At 40.1% G+C, this 14,881-nt stretch overlaps 1 pseudogene; it reads left to right on the top strand.

Moving 5' to 3' along the window:
• Positions 1–3,548: 3,548 nt before the first annotated feature.
• On the top strand, positions 3,549–6,092 carry LOC147001242 (TAR DNA-binding protein 43-like; annotated as a pseudogene).
• The last annotated feature ends 8,789 nt before the right edge of the window (positions 6,093–14,881 follow it).

Here is a 14,881-nt window from a genome sequence, read left to right as displayed (position 1 = left end):
TTAACCAAGTTATCAGGGTTACCGACAAGCACCTTTATGCACTCAGCCATCTCCCTTGTCAGAGAGACATTTTAAGATGAAAGTCATTGGCAAATAGTAAGAAGCTGTTGGATGGGTAGAGGAGATTTGGAAGTATGCTAGGGTTAAAGGTTTATTATGTCCCTCCAGAGAGGAGAGAATGGAAAAGTGGTGTTGACAGGGGTGTGTGTTCAGAGGTGGCATGTGCAGCATAGACTGAAAATTCAAGACACTGGAACTTAGTGGGTCAAGTTTAGGGAGAAGCTATAGTAGAGCCACCAGGTAATGGGGGTGGGGGACACTTGGGATCAGAGACTATGAAACCCCAGGACATGAAAAGGGGAAGAGAGCAATGGGGAGCAAAGGCATGGATAATGCAAAGGTGTGGCTAGGACCCTCCTTCAAGGGATAAGCTCTTGCTGAAAGCTTTCATGTCCTTGACACTGTGTAAATGGAAAGCAATTATTCACTAACGCCCAGGAGAAAAAGAGGAAGCATTGCTACCACCGGCTTGTAATTGTACTTTGCAATATGAAATCCATTATTAAATCTTTTCAGAATGGTTAGAAAGTAATTTCCTGGGGAAAATGGTCTCTATCCACTGACTCAATTTCTACATCTACCTCTTGGCTCCCTACATTTGGATTTTGTTTTCTCATTTCAGTAGAAATCATTCTTATGAAAGTTATCCATTGCAAACTCCACAGGAATTTAGGGGAAGCCTTTCTTCAGCCGAGAGGCACAGTAAGAGTCCATCTCCCCTGTTCTGCCAAGACATTCTGAACCTGTCACCATCATGGTGCCCCTCCCCACATTAAAACTATTTACAGGTGTTACTCTTTCAGGACTGGGTAGTATTCTGTGAGACACTGTGCTATTTAACTTCGTTTCCCTAGAATCAGCTGTGATACTGACTTATTATCACTAATTACTACCATTACTACTAATTACTATCATTTCTGAATGAGACGGCCCTATAGGCTCATACAGTTGAACACTTGGTCCTTGGTTGGTGGATCTTTTGGGAAAGGATTAGGGGATGTGGTCCTGTTGGAGGCTCTGTGTCACTGTGGTGGGCTTTGAAGTTTCCAAAGACTAATAAGAGGATGTCTAGGGCTTTCTCTTTGTTTTCTACTTTTGGATCAAGCCGTTAGCTTTCAGCTTTTCCTGTTACCTTGCCCTTGCTCTCCCATCATAGACTTTAACCCTCTGGAGTCATAAGCCCAATTAAATACTTTCTTTTATAAGTTGCCTTGGTCATGGTGTTTTGCCACAACAATAGAAGTAACTAAGACCATTCCCCTACTATCTTTTTCTTTTAATCCTCTCTGCCAAGATATACTTGCAGAAAAACACTAAAACATTCTAAGTATAACAAACCAGGCTGTTCAAGACATGAACAGAATAGATATTTCCTTTGAGAAGATGCTTTTTCCTTATATGTGCATTTCTTATACTGAGTTATTTTGTAACTATTAAGTGATTAATATATTGGTTAAATCCTGGGTGCTTTACATTGGTTTCCTTAACTTTTAGCTTCCCCCATCACCATCGGTCAGCAAAAGACTTCTCTTTTGGAAGTGGGGATGGGGGAAGATCTTTTTCAAGACAAGGTTTCACTATGTAGCCCTAGGTGTCCTAGAACTCACAGAGTAGACCAAGCTGATCTCTAACTCATAAAGCTCTGTCTCCTGAGTGCTGGAATTAAAGGCACATACCACTTAGTCTCAGCCCCAAACTTCTTATAATTCTATCAGATTGTGATTGTTATTAGCTAAGGACTATGTTTGTCTTTCTTATTTTATGTGACTCTTTGGTTAAGAAACACATAAATAGCAATAAAAGAAATACCTCATACACTTTTCTTAATAGTTTTACCTAACGGCCTTAGCTAGCAATAACACTCATAATTAATAGAGCAGTCTGATGTTTGATTATTCTAACTGGTTTGCACATCTTTGCATATTTGGATTTCTACAGGATTTTGAGATTTTTCTGCACACACTCACATGAACTTTTATTTCTTTTTCTGTGATGCTGGGATTGGACTCTGGTCTCTGTGCACAGGAGATTGCTTTGCCACTGAACTGTATACCCTACACACTGGAGCTTGACTGTTATTTGTTTTGTAGCTACAATTCTGCAAACTCTGTAGCATTTACTGCAGTGGTGCACATAACGTTTGGAATCGCCCTTCATGTTTTCTGCCCCATTTATTTCCCTATTTCAGCAACTCCCAAACCATTCTCTTCTCACATCCACAAAGCATGCTCTTTTCCCTTCTTCCATTCAATTTTGTTTGACATCTGTCTTTACGCTTATAAACCCTATTACATGTGGGAGGCAAGCACTTTACCTCCGAGGTACTGCCCTAGTGCTTGATTTTTTTCTTTTTCTTCTTCTTCTTCTTCTTCTTCTTCTTCTTCTTCTTCTTCTTCTTCTTCTTCTTCTTCTTCTTCCTTCCTTCCTTCCTTCCTTCCTTCCTTCCTTCCTTCCTTCCTTCCTTCCTTCCTTCCTTCCTTCCTTTCTTTCTTCCTTCCTTCCTTCCTTCCTTCCTTCCTTCCTTCCTTCCTTCCTTCCTTCCTTCCTTCTTTCTTTCTTTCTTTCTTTCTTTCTTTCTTTCTTTCTTTCTTTCTTTCTTTTTTGTTTTTGTTTTTCGAGACAGGGTTTCTCTGTATAGCCATGGCTGTCCTGGAACTCACTTTGTAGACCAGGCTGGCCTCGAATTCAGAAATCCGCCTGCCTCTGCCTCCCAAGTGCTGGGATTAAAGGCGTGCGCCACCACCGCCCAGCTCTCTCGCTTTCTCTTTTTTTCTTTCCTTCCTTCCTTCCTTCCTTCCTTTCTTTTTTCTTTTTCTTTTCTTTCTTTCTTTCTTTCTTTTTTTTTTTTTTTTTGAGATAAGGAATTGCTAAGTAGTCCAGGCTGTCCTGGAACTAAGGATTCTCTTGCTTCTGCATGCTAGTGCTGCAGTGATAGGTGTGTTCTACCAGGGCTGGCTTATTTGAACAATCGTGTTGTCACAAAATCCTTTTGGTACCCACCCAGTTATCACTGAACAATTCCTGAATGGTGTAGTATAGATAAGCGTCTACTTATGCTGTGAAGACAGTCATCTAAAATTAACCCTGGGGAGATTTGAGAGCCAGGAGGCACTAGCTCTAAATGGGCATTCTCTTTAAAGAAAGTTTATATTAAATATATACCAATGCCATGCCAGCTGAGAAAAACAGTAACTTAGAGTTTAAGATATAAAAGTATTCAAGCTGTGAACTTATTGTTCATTGTTAGTTTATAATGTCCATGAAGAAACCTGTTCTATACTGTGAGTTTAAATAACAGAAGAATATAATCAAGTACAGACAAGTGGGAGAGATAATCTGTAATAAGAGCAATGTAAAGTGTTGGTTGGGGTGGGCATAAAGCAGTAGCTTAGCTAGTCTCTGCTCTCTTGCTGCCTCAGTTTCTTCATTGTGCTTCCCAGTAGCTAGCAGAGAACTAAGCAAGGATGTCTGCACATGTGCAGGTAACGATGAGAACACTGAAATATCATCAAAAAGACCATGGAGCAGTAGGGCTGTGCACAGTCACAGCCCAGTTTCCAGGGCATGCAGCCTGCACTACAGGAATCCAGTGTCTTGGTATACAGGTAATGACAGACTGGTGGGAGGAATTCTGCATCCCCTGATGCTGGCTGGGGAAATCTAGTCTGTATTGCCAACCACCCCGAAGATAACAAAAGGAAAACAGAGAAAGGTGCTTCTTCAGAAGTGATAGTAGCAAGAGAACATCTGGTTTAATAGAATTGGATTTCCCATGGAAAACAACTGAACAGGATCCTATAGACTATTCCAGTGCTTTGGAGAGGGTCTTACGGTGCAGGTTAAGAGAGATCCTAAATTAGGGGGGAGGACTGAAGGACTTGTAACCCCATAGGAAGAACAACAATATCAACCAGCCAGAGCTCCCAGGTTCTAAACCACCAACCACAGAGTACACATGGAGTTTGGAATCACCCTTCATGGCTCCGGCTGCATATGTAGCAGAAGACGGCCTTATTTGGCATCAGTGGGAGGGGAGGCCTTTGGTCCTGTGAAGGCTTGATGCCACAGAATGGGGGAATGCTGGGGCACTGAGGAGGGAGTGTGTCTGTGGAGCACCCTCATAGAAGCAAGTGGAGGGGGTGGGCTAGGGGGTTTTCGGAGGGCAAACCAGGAAGGGGGATAACATTTGAAATGTAAATAGATAAAATAAGCAATAAAAATTGTGTGTGTGTGTGTGTGTGTGTGTGTGTGTGTGAGAGAGAGAGAGAGAGAGAGAGAGAGAGAGAGACCCTAAAACTGAAAGAGTTTGGCTATGTTCAAGTTATGGAATATAAAACCCAAGCGAGGGCTGGTGAGATGGCTCAGTGGGTAAGAGCACCCGACTGCTCTTCCGAAGGTCCGGAGTTCAAATCCCAGCAACCACATGGTGGCTCACAACCATCCGTAACGAGATCTGACTCCCTCTTCTGGAGTGTCTGAAGACAGCTACAGTGTACTTACATATAATAAATAAATAAATCTTTAAAAAAAAAAAAAAAAAAAACCCAAGCGAAACAATATCACAGCAACCTTTGACAGGCAGCCAATGGTGTGACTGTAAACTTCTGGATTCTAAGCAAAGCCGAGAAGAGAATTTGAGAAGCAGAAAGGTGTTTATTGGGCATTATATGGAAGACATCGTGACCAAAGAGCTTCAACAGTTCTTCTGTCAGTGTGAGAACGTTGTAGATTCCTTTCTTTCTAAACTATTCAGGCCCTTTGATTTTGCTGCGTTTACAAATGCCAAGGCTGTCCAGTCTGTTTGTGGAGAGGTTCTGATCACTAAAGAAATCAATGTGCACATATGCAATGCTGAACCCAAGCAGAAGAGCAATAGGCAGTTAAAGAGAAGTGGAAGGTTTGGTGGTAATCCAGGTGGTAAACCATCCGAGATGGTTTGGTATCACTAGAGTGGAAGGGCTGGCTTAGGAAATAACCATGGTGGTAACATGGATGGAAAGATGAGCTTTGGAATCTTTATTATAAACCCGGCAGTGATGGCTGCCACCCAGGAGGCGGCAGAGCAGTTGGAGTTTGATGGACCTCTTAGCCTGCCAGCCAAACCAGTCAGGCCCAAAGCCAGGGCAGCAGGCTGGAGGGACCAAATCAGGCTTTTCATTCTGGAACCAACTCCTACAGTTGTTATAGTTTTGATGCCCCATTTGGCTGGGGTCAGCATCAAACGCAGGGTCAGGCAGTGGCTGGTTTTTGTGGTTTGGCTCAAGCATGGCATTCCAAATCCTCTTTCTGGGGAATAAGGACAGTGAGTTTTGCTTGTCTGGTTGGCTTGTTGGGTAGAAATGGTGAGAATTAAACTTTTCTAAGCCTGTGGTAAGCATATTGAAAAACAGATATGTACTAAATATTTTCAGTTCTTTTTTTCTTCGGTGTGGAGAACATTCAGCAGTATTTTTGACATTTTTCTTTTTTAAAAAGGAGGAAAAGCTACAGAAAACTCGTAAGTTTTGTTACATAGGGGACTAAGAGATGGCGTGAGTGGATGAAAGTGAACTGCTGTCTGCCTGACTGGTAAGTAACCAACATTATAATTCCTCTCAGGTTTCTCCTTAATGTTCTATCACCAGACATAAGTGAGTTCGTTCCTTGCTAGTTTAAAAGTAGGAACCATTGGCTAGAACCACATTCTTTTCTCCTTATTTTAATTTGAATTCCACGCCATGGGCTTTTTCCTTGGGAAACCCTCCTTCAGGGAGATCGTGGTGCTTGGTTCTTTAGTTTAGTTTAGTTTAGTTTAGTTTAGTTTAGTTTAGTCTAGTTTAGTCTAGTTGATTTTTTTAACTTGTGTCTTATTTCATAAACTAAAGCACAGTATGAAGCCTTCATTCAATCTCTGCAGTTCATCTCACTTCAAATGTTTGTGGAAGAACTTCACTGAGAGTAGTGCTGCGAATATTCTGCCCGACGACAACTTCTGTCTACACGCTTTTCCACCAAAGAAGTCATCACTACACGGCACAGGCTGTGACTTTTGACAGTTTAGTTCCACTTTTAGCCACTATTCTTTAAGTCATGGGGTCACATCAACGCTATGGCTGGGCCATGGAACATGAAGGTTCCTTGTACTTTTGAAACCCTGTGTGGGATTAATGGTGGTGCTGAGTCACGAAAGGCTTAAGAAAAGGAAGAGAGCATGCAGAGACTTCGTGGTGCAAAATGTGTGTATGTGTGCGCGCGCGGATGCGCGCACCAATTCTGTGGTTTTGGTGAGAAAGTAATGACAGCAAATAACGTATGAATGTTTTTGCATCAGAGGATATCCACATCTCCTGGATGTGTTTGGGTTTTCTTTTTTTTTTTTCTTTTTCTTTCTTTCTTTTTTTTTTTTTTTTTTAGACAGAGTTTCTCTGTATAGCCCTGGGTGTTCTGGCACTCACTTTGTAGACCAGGCTGGCCTCGAACTCAGAAATCCACCTGCCTCTGCCTCCCGAGTGCTGGGATTAAAGGCGTGCACCACCACGCCCGGCGTGTTTGGGTTTTGATCTTAGAAAACCAACTTCAGTTGTGAAATGATTCTTGTACTTCTCTCCCGCTCCGTGAACGCTGTAAGCTGTGTGTTCTCCTCTGTCACTGATCTGCAAGTGTGGAAACATGACGGTCATAGGCTGGGGACAGGGACTGAGATCCTGCTGGGTTTTGCAAGAGAACCTGGAAGCAGAGTTCAGTCTACCAGTGAGCTCAGATGTCTCAGAGAAGGATGGAGGTGCTCCTGGCTGTTAGCTAAGATAGGAATGCTGTTTACGGTGGTTCTATGTCCTATGCCTGTAGACTTATAAGAGTTGTCATTGTTGAATACTATTAAACTGATGTTAATTAAAAAAAAAAAGTTGGTTGGAGTTGAGCTAGTGGTGAACTTGGGTGAGGAACAACAATCCTCTGTTTGATATTACACATTCACTATGTTAAGAAAAATGACCCTCGGGCTGGTGAGATGGCTCAGTGGGTAAGAGCACCCGACTGCTCTTCCAAAGGTCCAGAGTTCAAATCCCAGCAACCACATGGTGGCTCACAACCATCTGTAACAAGATCTGACTCTGTCTTCTGGAGTGTCTGAAGACAGCTACAGTGTACTTACATATAATAAACAAACAAACAAACAAATAAATAAATAAAATCTGAAGCAATAAAAGAAAGAGAGAAAAAAAAAGAAAAATGACCCTCTGATTCAATAGTACACATTCACTAACTGTATTAGGAACAATGATCCTCTGATTTGATATTAGACATTCTCTAAATGTATTAGGCATACATTCTATACTTTTAACTTTCTCTCCTTCCCAAATTAAAACAAAAACACGACTACCCAAATAATTTCAGCATTACCATTTAAGTAAAATATATAATGCCATAACACTATAGTAAAGCATGTGGGTGAAGGAATTTGTCGATGTCCTGTTTTGTTTTGTTTTAGAGTAAATGACTTCCATTAGAATTTTTGTTTTCTTTCCTGTGAAAAAACATCAAGAAAGGATAATTATTTGGATGATTTCAGGCTTCGTGATAGATGTTTGTAGTATTAAATTAGGTTAAAGGCATTAACCTAAGTGGTAGCTGTTGAAACTGAAATAGTTTCCTTACAGTTTATAGACACTTACTATGGAGGGACAGCAGAGATGGAGTTTAGGATTTGGGAGGAATGTCGTACCTATGACCTCGGAGGCACAGGGAGCACCAGAAAGGCTTTGTCAAGAGAACGAAGCAGAAACAAGAAGCCAATGGGTCTTCCAAATCATACCTCACTCTTGCTTCTCACTATTAAAAACAACTCTGTACCTCCTAATATAATTTTTTACATGTAATTGTTCTCTACTTCTATCAAAGAATGAAGTATGTATATATTATAATATTTGCCAGCGTCTTAGAAAAGACTTTCAGAAAAATATATTTTGGAGAAATAAGAACATTTTTACATTTTACAAAAGACTTTTAGAAATTATATTTTGGAGAAATAAGAACATTACATCTTTTTCCTTTTTTTTTTTTTTCCTGTGCTGAGGACCAACCCAGGGCATGTGAATGCTAGGAAAGTATCCGCCACTGTGCTGTTTGCCCGACTCCTAAAGCAGAGTGGACCTTAAAATAACATATGAGCAAGAAAAATGAAAAAGTGTTCAAGAATGAATACAACTTTGAGAACATCAGAATTAAGGCTACATAAAATGACTCACTTCCAAAGTATAATTTTACAATTATCTTGACTTCTTTTTAAGAGTAAATTTTAAACTCAGAGAGAGAACTGTACTTTGGAATTGGGAGAATTAAAAAAGAAGAAGAAGGAGGAGGAGGAGGAGGAGGAGAAGGAGGAGGAGGAGGAGAAGGAGAAGGAAGGAGAAGGAAGGAGAAGGAGGAGGAGGAGGAGGAAGGAGAAGGAAGGAGGAGGAGGAAGGAGAAGGAAGGAGGAGGAGGAGGAAGAGGAGGAAGGAGAAGGAAGGAGGAGGAGGAGGAAGGAGAAGGAGAAGGAAGGAGGAGGAGGAGAAGGAGGAGGAGGAGGAAGGAGAAGGAAGGAGGAGGAGGAAGGAGAAGGAAGGAGGAGGAGGAGAAGGAGGAGGAGGAGGAGGAAGGAGAAGGAAGGAGAAGGAGGAGGAGGAGGAGGAGAAGGAGAAGGAAGGAGGAGGAGGAGAAGGAAGGAGGAGGAGGAGGAAGGAGAAGGAAGGAGAAGGAGGAGGAGGAGGAGGAGGAGAAGGAAGGAGGAGGAGGAGGAGGAGAAGGAGAAGGAAGGAGGAGGAGAAGGAAGGAGGAGGAAGGAGAAGGAAGGAGGAGAAGGAAGGAGGAGGAGGAGAAGGAAGGAGGAGGAGGAGGAAGGAGAAGGAAGGAGGAGGAGGAGGAGGAGGAGGAGGAGGAGGAGAAAGAAGTCTAAAAACCACAAAACAAAAGTAGCTGCATTTAGATAAGGGGAGAGAAGGGTGGAGCTCCGTAACAATACACCAAAGTGCTTTTCTTTCACAGATCTTGGTTCAAATTAAGGTTAAATTCCAAAGGCGGATGTGCTTGCCCTGTGAGGAGCCTTAGAGGACATGCCTTTGTTTCCAACTTCCCAGAGAAGATATATGCTAAGACAAACAAGACGTTTCATAATAAATTTAACTTTTATAGAGTGACTAATGCCTTGTGAAGATAAGGCAGACTCTCAGTCACCTGTGCTTAATCCGGGCCGAAGAAATGATGCCAAGGGCGTACTCGCACACTATTCCTTGGGGGAGAGATGGCAGCAAGCTGCTGGGGAGCAGAAGGAGACTTGGGTTTTAGCTTTGCTGGAACACTAACTCTCTCAGTCGGAGCACAGTTTAGCACTTATGTACTTTGGAAGGACAAAGAGGTTGGGTTTGCCTGCCAATATCTGAACCTATTTCTGAGAACCTGTTAGTCGGTCAACTGTTATAATTTAAGAGAAACCAAAAGGCAGTGGTAGACAGTAGAAACGGGGGCCCACAGAGGGCTGCATAGAATTCCATTCTGTGCCTACCCAGCCTCAGGAGAGATGACAGGAAGCCAGCGTCTCCACCCAGCTAGTCATGGGTAGGGGCCTGAAGGGGATGAAATAGGGCAGAAAAAAGACAGTTCTTTTCTGCTAGGAATGTTCCATTGTAAACAGAAATAGAAGTCATTAGAATGTTATCTGAGGTCTTGTTGATAACAATAATCTATTACCATCTCAAAGAAAGACAAATAGCATATGTATGTGAATAGAGCTTTTCTTCCCTTCTCCTTTTCGTTACATTATTATTTATTAACCAGAGGCATAATCCTTAAGTCTTACATTTAGAAAAATGACTGTGAATTTGTGACAAGGTAAGTTGGCTCATTAAACACACACACACACACACACACACACACATCTTTTTCCCATCTACAAAACCTGTCACCTTCAATTAAAGGGGTCATAATTAGTCTTAGGGCATATGAAGAAGGACAAATAGAATATTTGTGTCAAGCATATAAAATATGTGATTATATATTATGTAACAGTTAACTTATTTTTACAGTTATAGATGTATCTTTGACAGGAGACTTGGAAACTTTACTTAAAATTTAAGTAGAGTAGCAGCCTCTTCACTCATGGAAAAAAAGGAAGATATCACCATAAAACAAATGTTAGGTTGAATTTTTATAAAAAAAACTTTTGAAATAACTCTTTAGTTCTTAGACTTCAGGTCATTAACAAAGATTCTAGAGAAAATTAAGTTACTCCAGATTATTCCATGCATTTATTTCTCATGTGCCCAATTCCTTCTTAGGCTCTGGGTTAAACACAAAGCTTAAATGATTTCCTTTGTCCTGTTATGTTAGCCACTGACTGACTAATAGAAGAGAAATCTGCTGCCTCTGAATGCCAAAGAATGAGGTTTCTTGGCTCAGACTGTGTCATGTCAAGTTTCAGAAATTAATTAACTTTTTGGATAAAAACACCACAAGGGGGCAGGTGAACGCAGGCTAGGTCCTAGGTAAGAGGGTCCCAATATTCAAGAACTTTGGTCAAAGGAGTTTGGGAGGAGAGAATTAAGTGGAAATTGGAATAAACTCTACAGACTTATTTCTTCTTGAATACAAGCATTAGATTTCACACATGTAAAGACTTATAAACAGAAGACACTAAAGCACTACAAAATTGTCATGCAAAGTGCTTACTGTGTTCAAGAAGGTCATTTAGAGACCTCAAGGGAACAATTGTAGAAATTTACTACAGAGCAATCAGTAATCTTTGAAAATAATGAACCAGATTGGTGTGTCAAATAACTAAAATAAGATGTGAAGAGGTACAGGTGATCCTAACATTGAACAATCCCATTAGGCAAATTTAAGATTTTAAAAAACTTTAACAGCATTTTCCCCATCAGTTTACTAAGGAATTAATTTCAGAAATTTTTAAGAAAGAAAAACTTCTGGATAACGAAGGTTATTTAGAGTCTGTTTTGATTAGAATGTAACATTAGCCTACCAATAGATGGCAAAAATTGTCTCCTTAAAAATAAATATTTTAAAGTTGACATAATATATTCCTAGTAAAAATCTCAGCAATCACCTTCTACAGTCAATACATGTACACATCTTCTATGTAAAACATGCAGAACCAATACCATTCAGGAATAATGAATGTTGCGTCAGCCTTCCTTTCCTATATCTCACTTAGACAATACTTTCAGTTACTTGGTATGATCCCAGATAATGTTTTCTTTATGAGAATTAACAAAATGAAATGCAGAGATTGGAATAGGACAGTGAAAGCCTTGATGTTTTCTTCTTCCTGGTAGCTTTATATTTATTTTCTCACATCAATTAGAACCTTTAAATTTAGCTTTGAGGTGGCTTCTTTTACTATGATGTGATCTTCTTATTAAAGCCTTCCTCAGTAACTTCTGTGGTAACAGTGTAGAAGTGAAGTCTTTGACTAGAAATCTGCCGTCGACGGGGTCATGCCATAATAGACTCTAGAGGAAGCTGGTCTGTAGTACAGCAGACTCTAGGTTGAATTTTTGCTCTGTAATATAGTAACAATTTTGGTTTGATGGTTGGCATCACAGGACTTAACACTAATCAAACTTGTAAAGCCTATTTTAAAAGCAAATCTCTGGATTTAAATATTAATATCACTATACATCGTTATTTATATATGAATATGTTCAAATGTTAATATCTAATGTCACCGTAGCACAGGCTGTTTCTCTCAAATACATTCATAGTTTTCTGGAATGAATATATAGATATGTATATGGACATGTATGCATACATACATGATACAGTCTCATGCACACAATCATACACACATACATACACACATACATACGTACATACATAACAGATGATGCCATCGATTGATGATATTTTAGGGTATTCTCTCTCCTGTTTTCATGCTGTGAATTCACCTTCGCTTCTTTGCCGTCCTCGTCCTCGTACACTTTGTCCTTAAGGACACAAAAGTGGCTTCTGTGATGATTGAAAAAAAATAATGCTTTGATTTGCCAATTGGAAAAGTTGGGTGGCTTTTAAAACTTGCCCAGCCCAGGGTTATTTGCACACAGTAGTCATTCAATAAATATTTGTTGATTTGAGTTATTCTAGGGTAAAGAAGTGAGTAACAAACTCTTTTTGTCATCACTAATGTGCTACGGTTGAGCCTGTGTACAAATGCATTTATAGGTAAATATTAATGGTCATGGTCATTGAAGATGTTTTAGAGAGAGAAAAAATCTTGATTGGCAGTCTCCTAAGAATAGCAACGACTGGGATCATGTTTCTAAAATCCCCTGAGTGGCCAGAACAGATAAAAGTCATACTAAGTTCTCCCTAACATGAGCTCTGAGAAGCTACCTGTAAGCAACGGGTTTGCTCCAGAGTTTTTAAGTGGCTCATATTTTGGAGTGTTACATTAACTTAAAAAGGAATTATCTTGATTATAAAATTTACTGAGAACATATAAATCATATAATGCTCTCTTTAGTGTCTCTTCTAATGCTCTAGTCACAAAAATGCGTACATATGGTTCTGGTGATAATGTAGAGGCCTTTTGCACGGAGAATGAGAATTCTTCCAAAACTTGATATGTAACACGGAAAGAGTTAAACTGTCCACTTACATCTATCATTTAAAATAACATATCAGATTATTTCCTTTTCTGGATCACAAACAGTGAAAGTCGTTTGTGAGCATTTAACATGTTAAATTTTGGCTCAAAGAGAATTTACAGCAGTAAGGCTTACAATAAAATCTGTCAAAACATTGACCGTGATGGCACAGGTTTCAGCTCTTAGCAGTTGACAGGGAGACAGTGTGAGTGACAACCCGGACAGTCAGAATGGTTGTCCCTTTCCAGCTTTAGAAATGTCTGCTGATGGCACACACTCAGATTCTTCAATTCCCATGTTCTTATTTTACTCAAATGTGAAAATTGTAAAAAAAAAAAAAAAAGTATGTTTTCCATATGTGGTTTCGAAGAGCTGGGAGAGCATGTAACTGAAAAGATAATCCCAAGTGAAAAAATATTAGCTAAGGGAAGTTTAGATGTTTAATATGAAAGCGAAGAACCGATGGCAGTTTCTTGTCTGATGAATTCCAAGCGGAGAATGAAGACAGTTGAGTGTCCTAACCTTTCGGCAACTTTGACAAATATGATTCATCTGGCCATGTGCCAGCATGTGGACACTCTTCATTAAGATAATTTTAATTTTCCACATGGTAAACAATGCTGGCATTTCTGGTTTGCTCTTCCTTGATGAGTAAAGAAGCAACATTTCCTAGAAAATTATAAACAGAACACTCCTGAAATGATCACTCAGCAGGCAGTCAATCATATTCAAGAAGGTTAGCTTTGCAAGGTACACACTGGAAACAGTTTCCAAGCACACACTATACTGAGAAGTGTCTTTAGTCAGATGTAGTTAAGGGTATATTTAGGAGAAGAAAACACTTTGAAAGTAGCTTAAGGTTTTCCATGTGGTGATGTCATAGCCACAGGAGTAACTCTCTGTGCTTCAGTATTTCAGGAAGACTTTGACAAACAGACCTGCTTCTGCAGAACAGCTCACACCTCAGACCTGAGGATCGTCAATATGTTCTACGACAGCAACTGGTGGAGACTATAGAGAAGCATAAAATGATAATGAAATATTCATTTTTGGAGTCATAGCTTGGGGAGCACTATTCATACACAGTTTGCTTTTTCCTCTCACATTATCTGCAAAGACAGCTTGGGGTCTGAAAGAATAACATATAACCAGAAGACGAAGAAAGTGTGAACCCGGACCGCATACACAAAACTCCATGTATTTAATGGGAATTGAGAGCAGATGAAGCAGCACTGGAAGGCAGCTGAGAACACCACACTGGCTAAAATCTGGATTTTTATTCACCCATTTGGATTCCCTTGGTTCTGGAAAGCAATTTAGTTCTTGCTCTTCTCTAGTGAGTCGGTAACTGGACTGCTCGGTAGGGTGGAAACTTTGACATTCAGACTCAGCAAAAGGCAACCAGGACTTCACTTTACCAGAGGAGAGCTTCAAACTTAGGATTGTTGAGACACATCTAAACAACTACATAGGACACCTTGAGTTACAATGCACCAGCTAAATACCTCCCTTAAACACTAGCATCATCGGCTATAACAATACAATGTTCAGTAACCTTTTACTTGAAACTGATGTCGTCACACAATGACAAGCTTCAGGCAGACACCATGTCTGCCCTGTCCCAGTGCTAGACAAGCTGATGAGATAAATCTATTTTAACACAATTATAGACAAAGACATTTAGTCTTAATCTTTTAATATTTTTAAAGACACATCATGCAAATGTTACCAAAAACTAATGTAGTTTGAAAATATAGGTTTCACCATTGAAGAAGAATAACCAAGTATTTACCTGCACAAAGAAAGGAACAAGAGTGAAGCTCTGGTCCCCAGAAACTTGCATTCTAAGGGGAGACAGGGCAGGGATAAGGAGAGGAGAGAAAGCTTACCAACCGCCCTAATAGAGAGCTGCAGACAGTGTCACCATGTACAGGGAACAGAGAGTTACTTGGCTGTGTGGGTAGGGAATTAGGGACTGCTTCATGTAGGGGGTGGCAATAAGTGTTTTTGAAGGATGAATTAGACTTAAATGAATGAAGGTAGATTTAGTTGTAATTAAAATGGTAAGTAAATGAATTAAACAATAAAAGTTCAGGATTGGAGCTCACTGGAAGGGAGGATGTGCTGGGAGCACAGACTCCAACTTTTATTGGTTTTCTTGCCACACACATGAAAATAAAACAATTCAGCAGAGAACCTCTAGA

Source organism: Mus caroli, unplaced genomic scaffold (genome assembly GCF_978045245.1).
Source record: "Mus caroli unplaced genomic scaffold, Mus_caroli_1 scaffold_14, whole genome shotgun sequence".
Classification (NCBI taxonomy): Eukaryota; Metazoa; Chordata; class Mammalia; order Rodentia; family Muridae; genus Mus; species Mus caroli.
The sequence above is the reverse complement of the archived record's forward strand: the minus strand, read 5'-3'. Positions and strand labels throughout refer to the sequence as shown.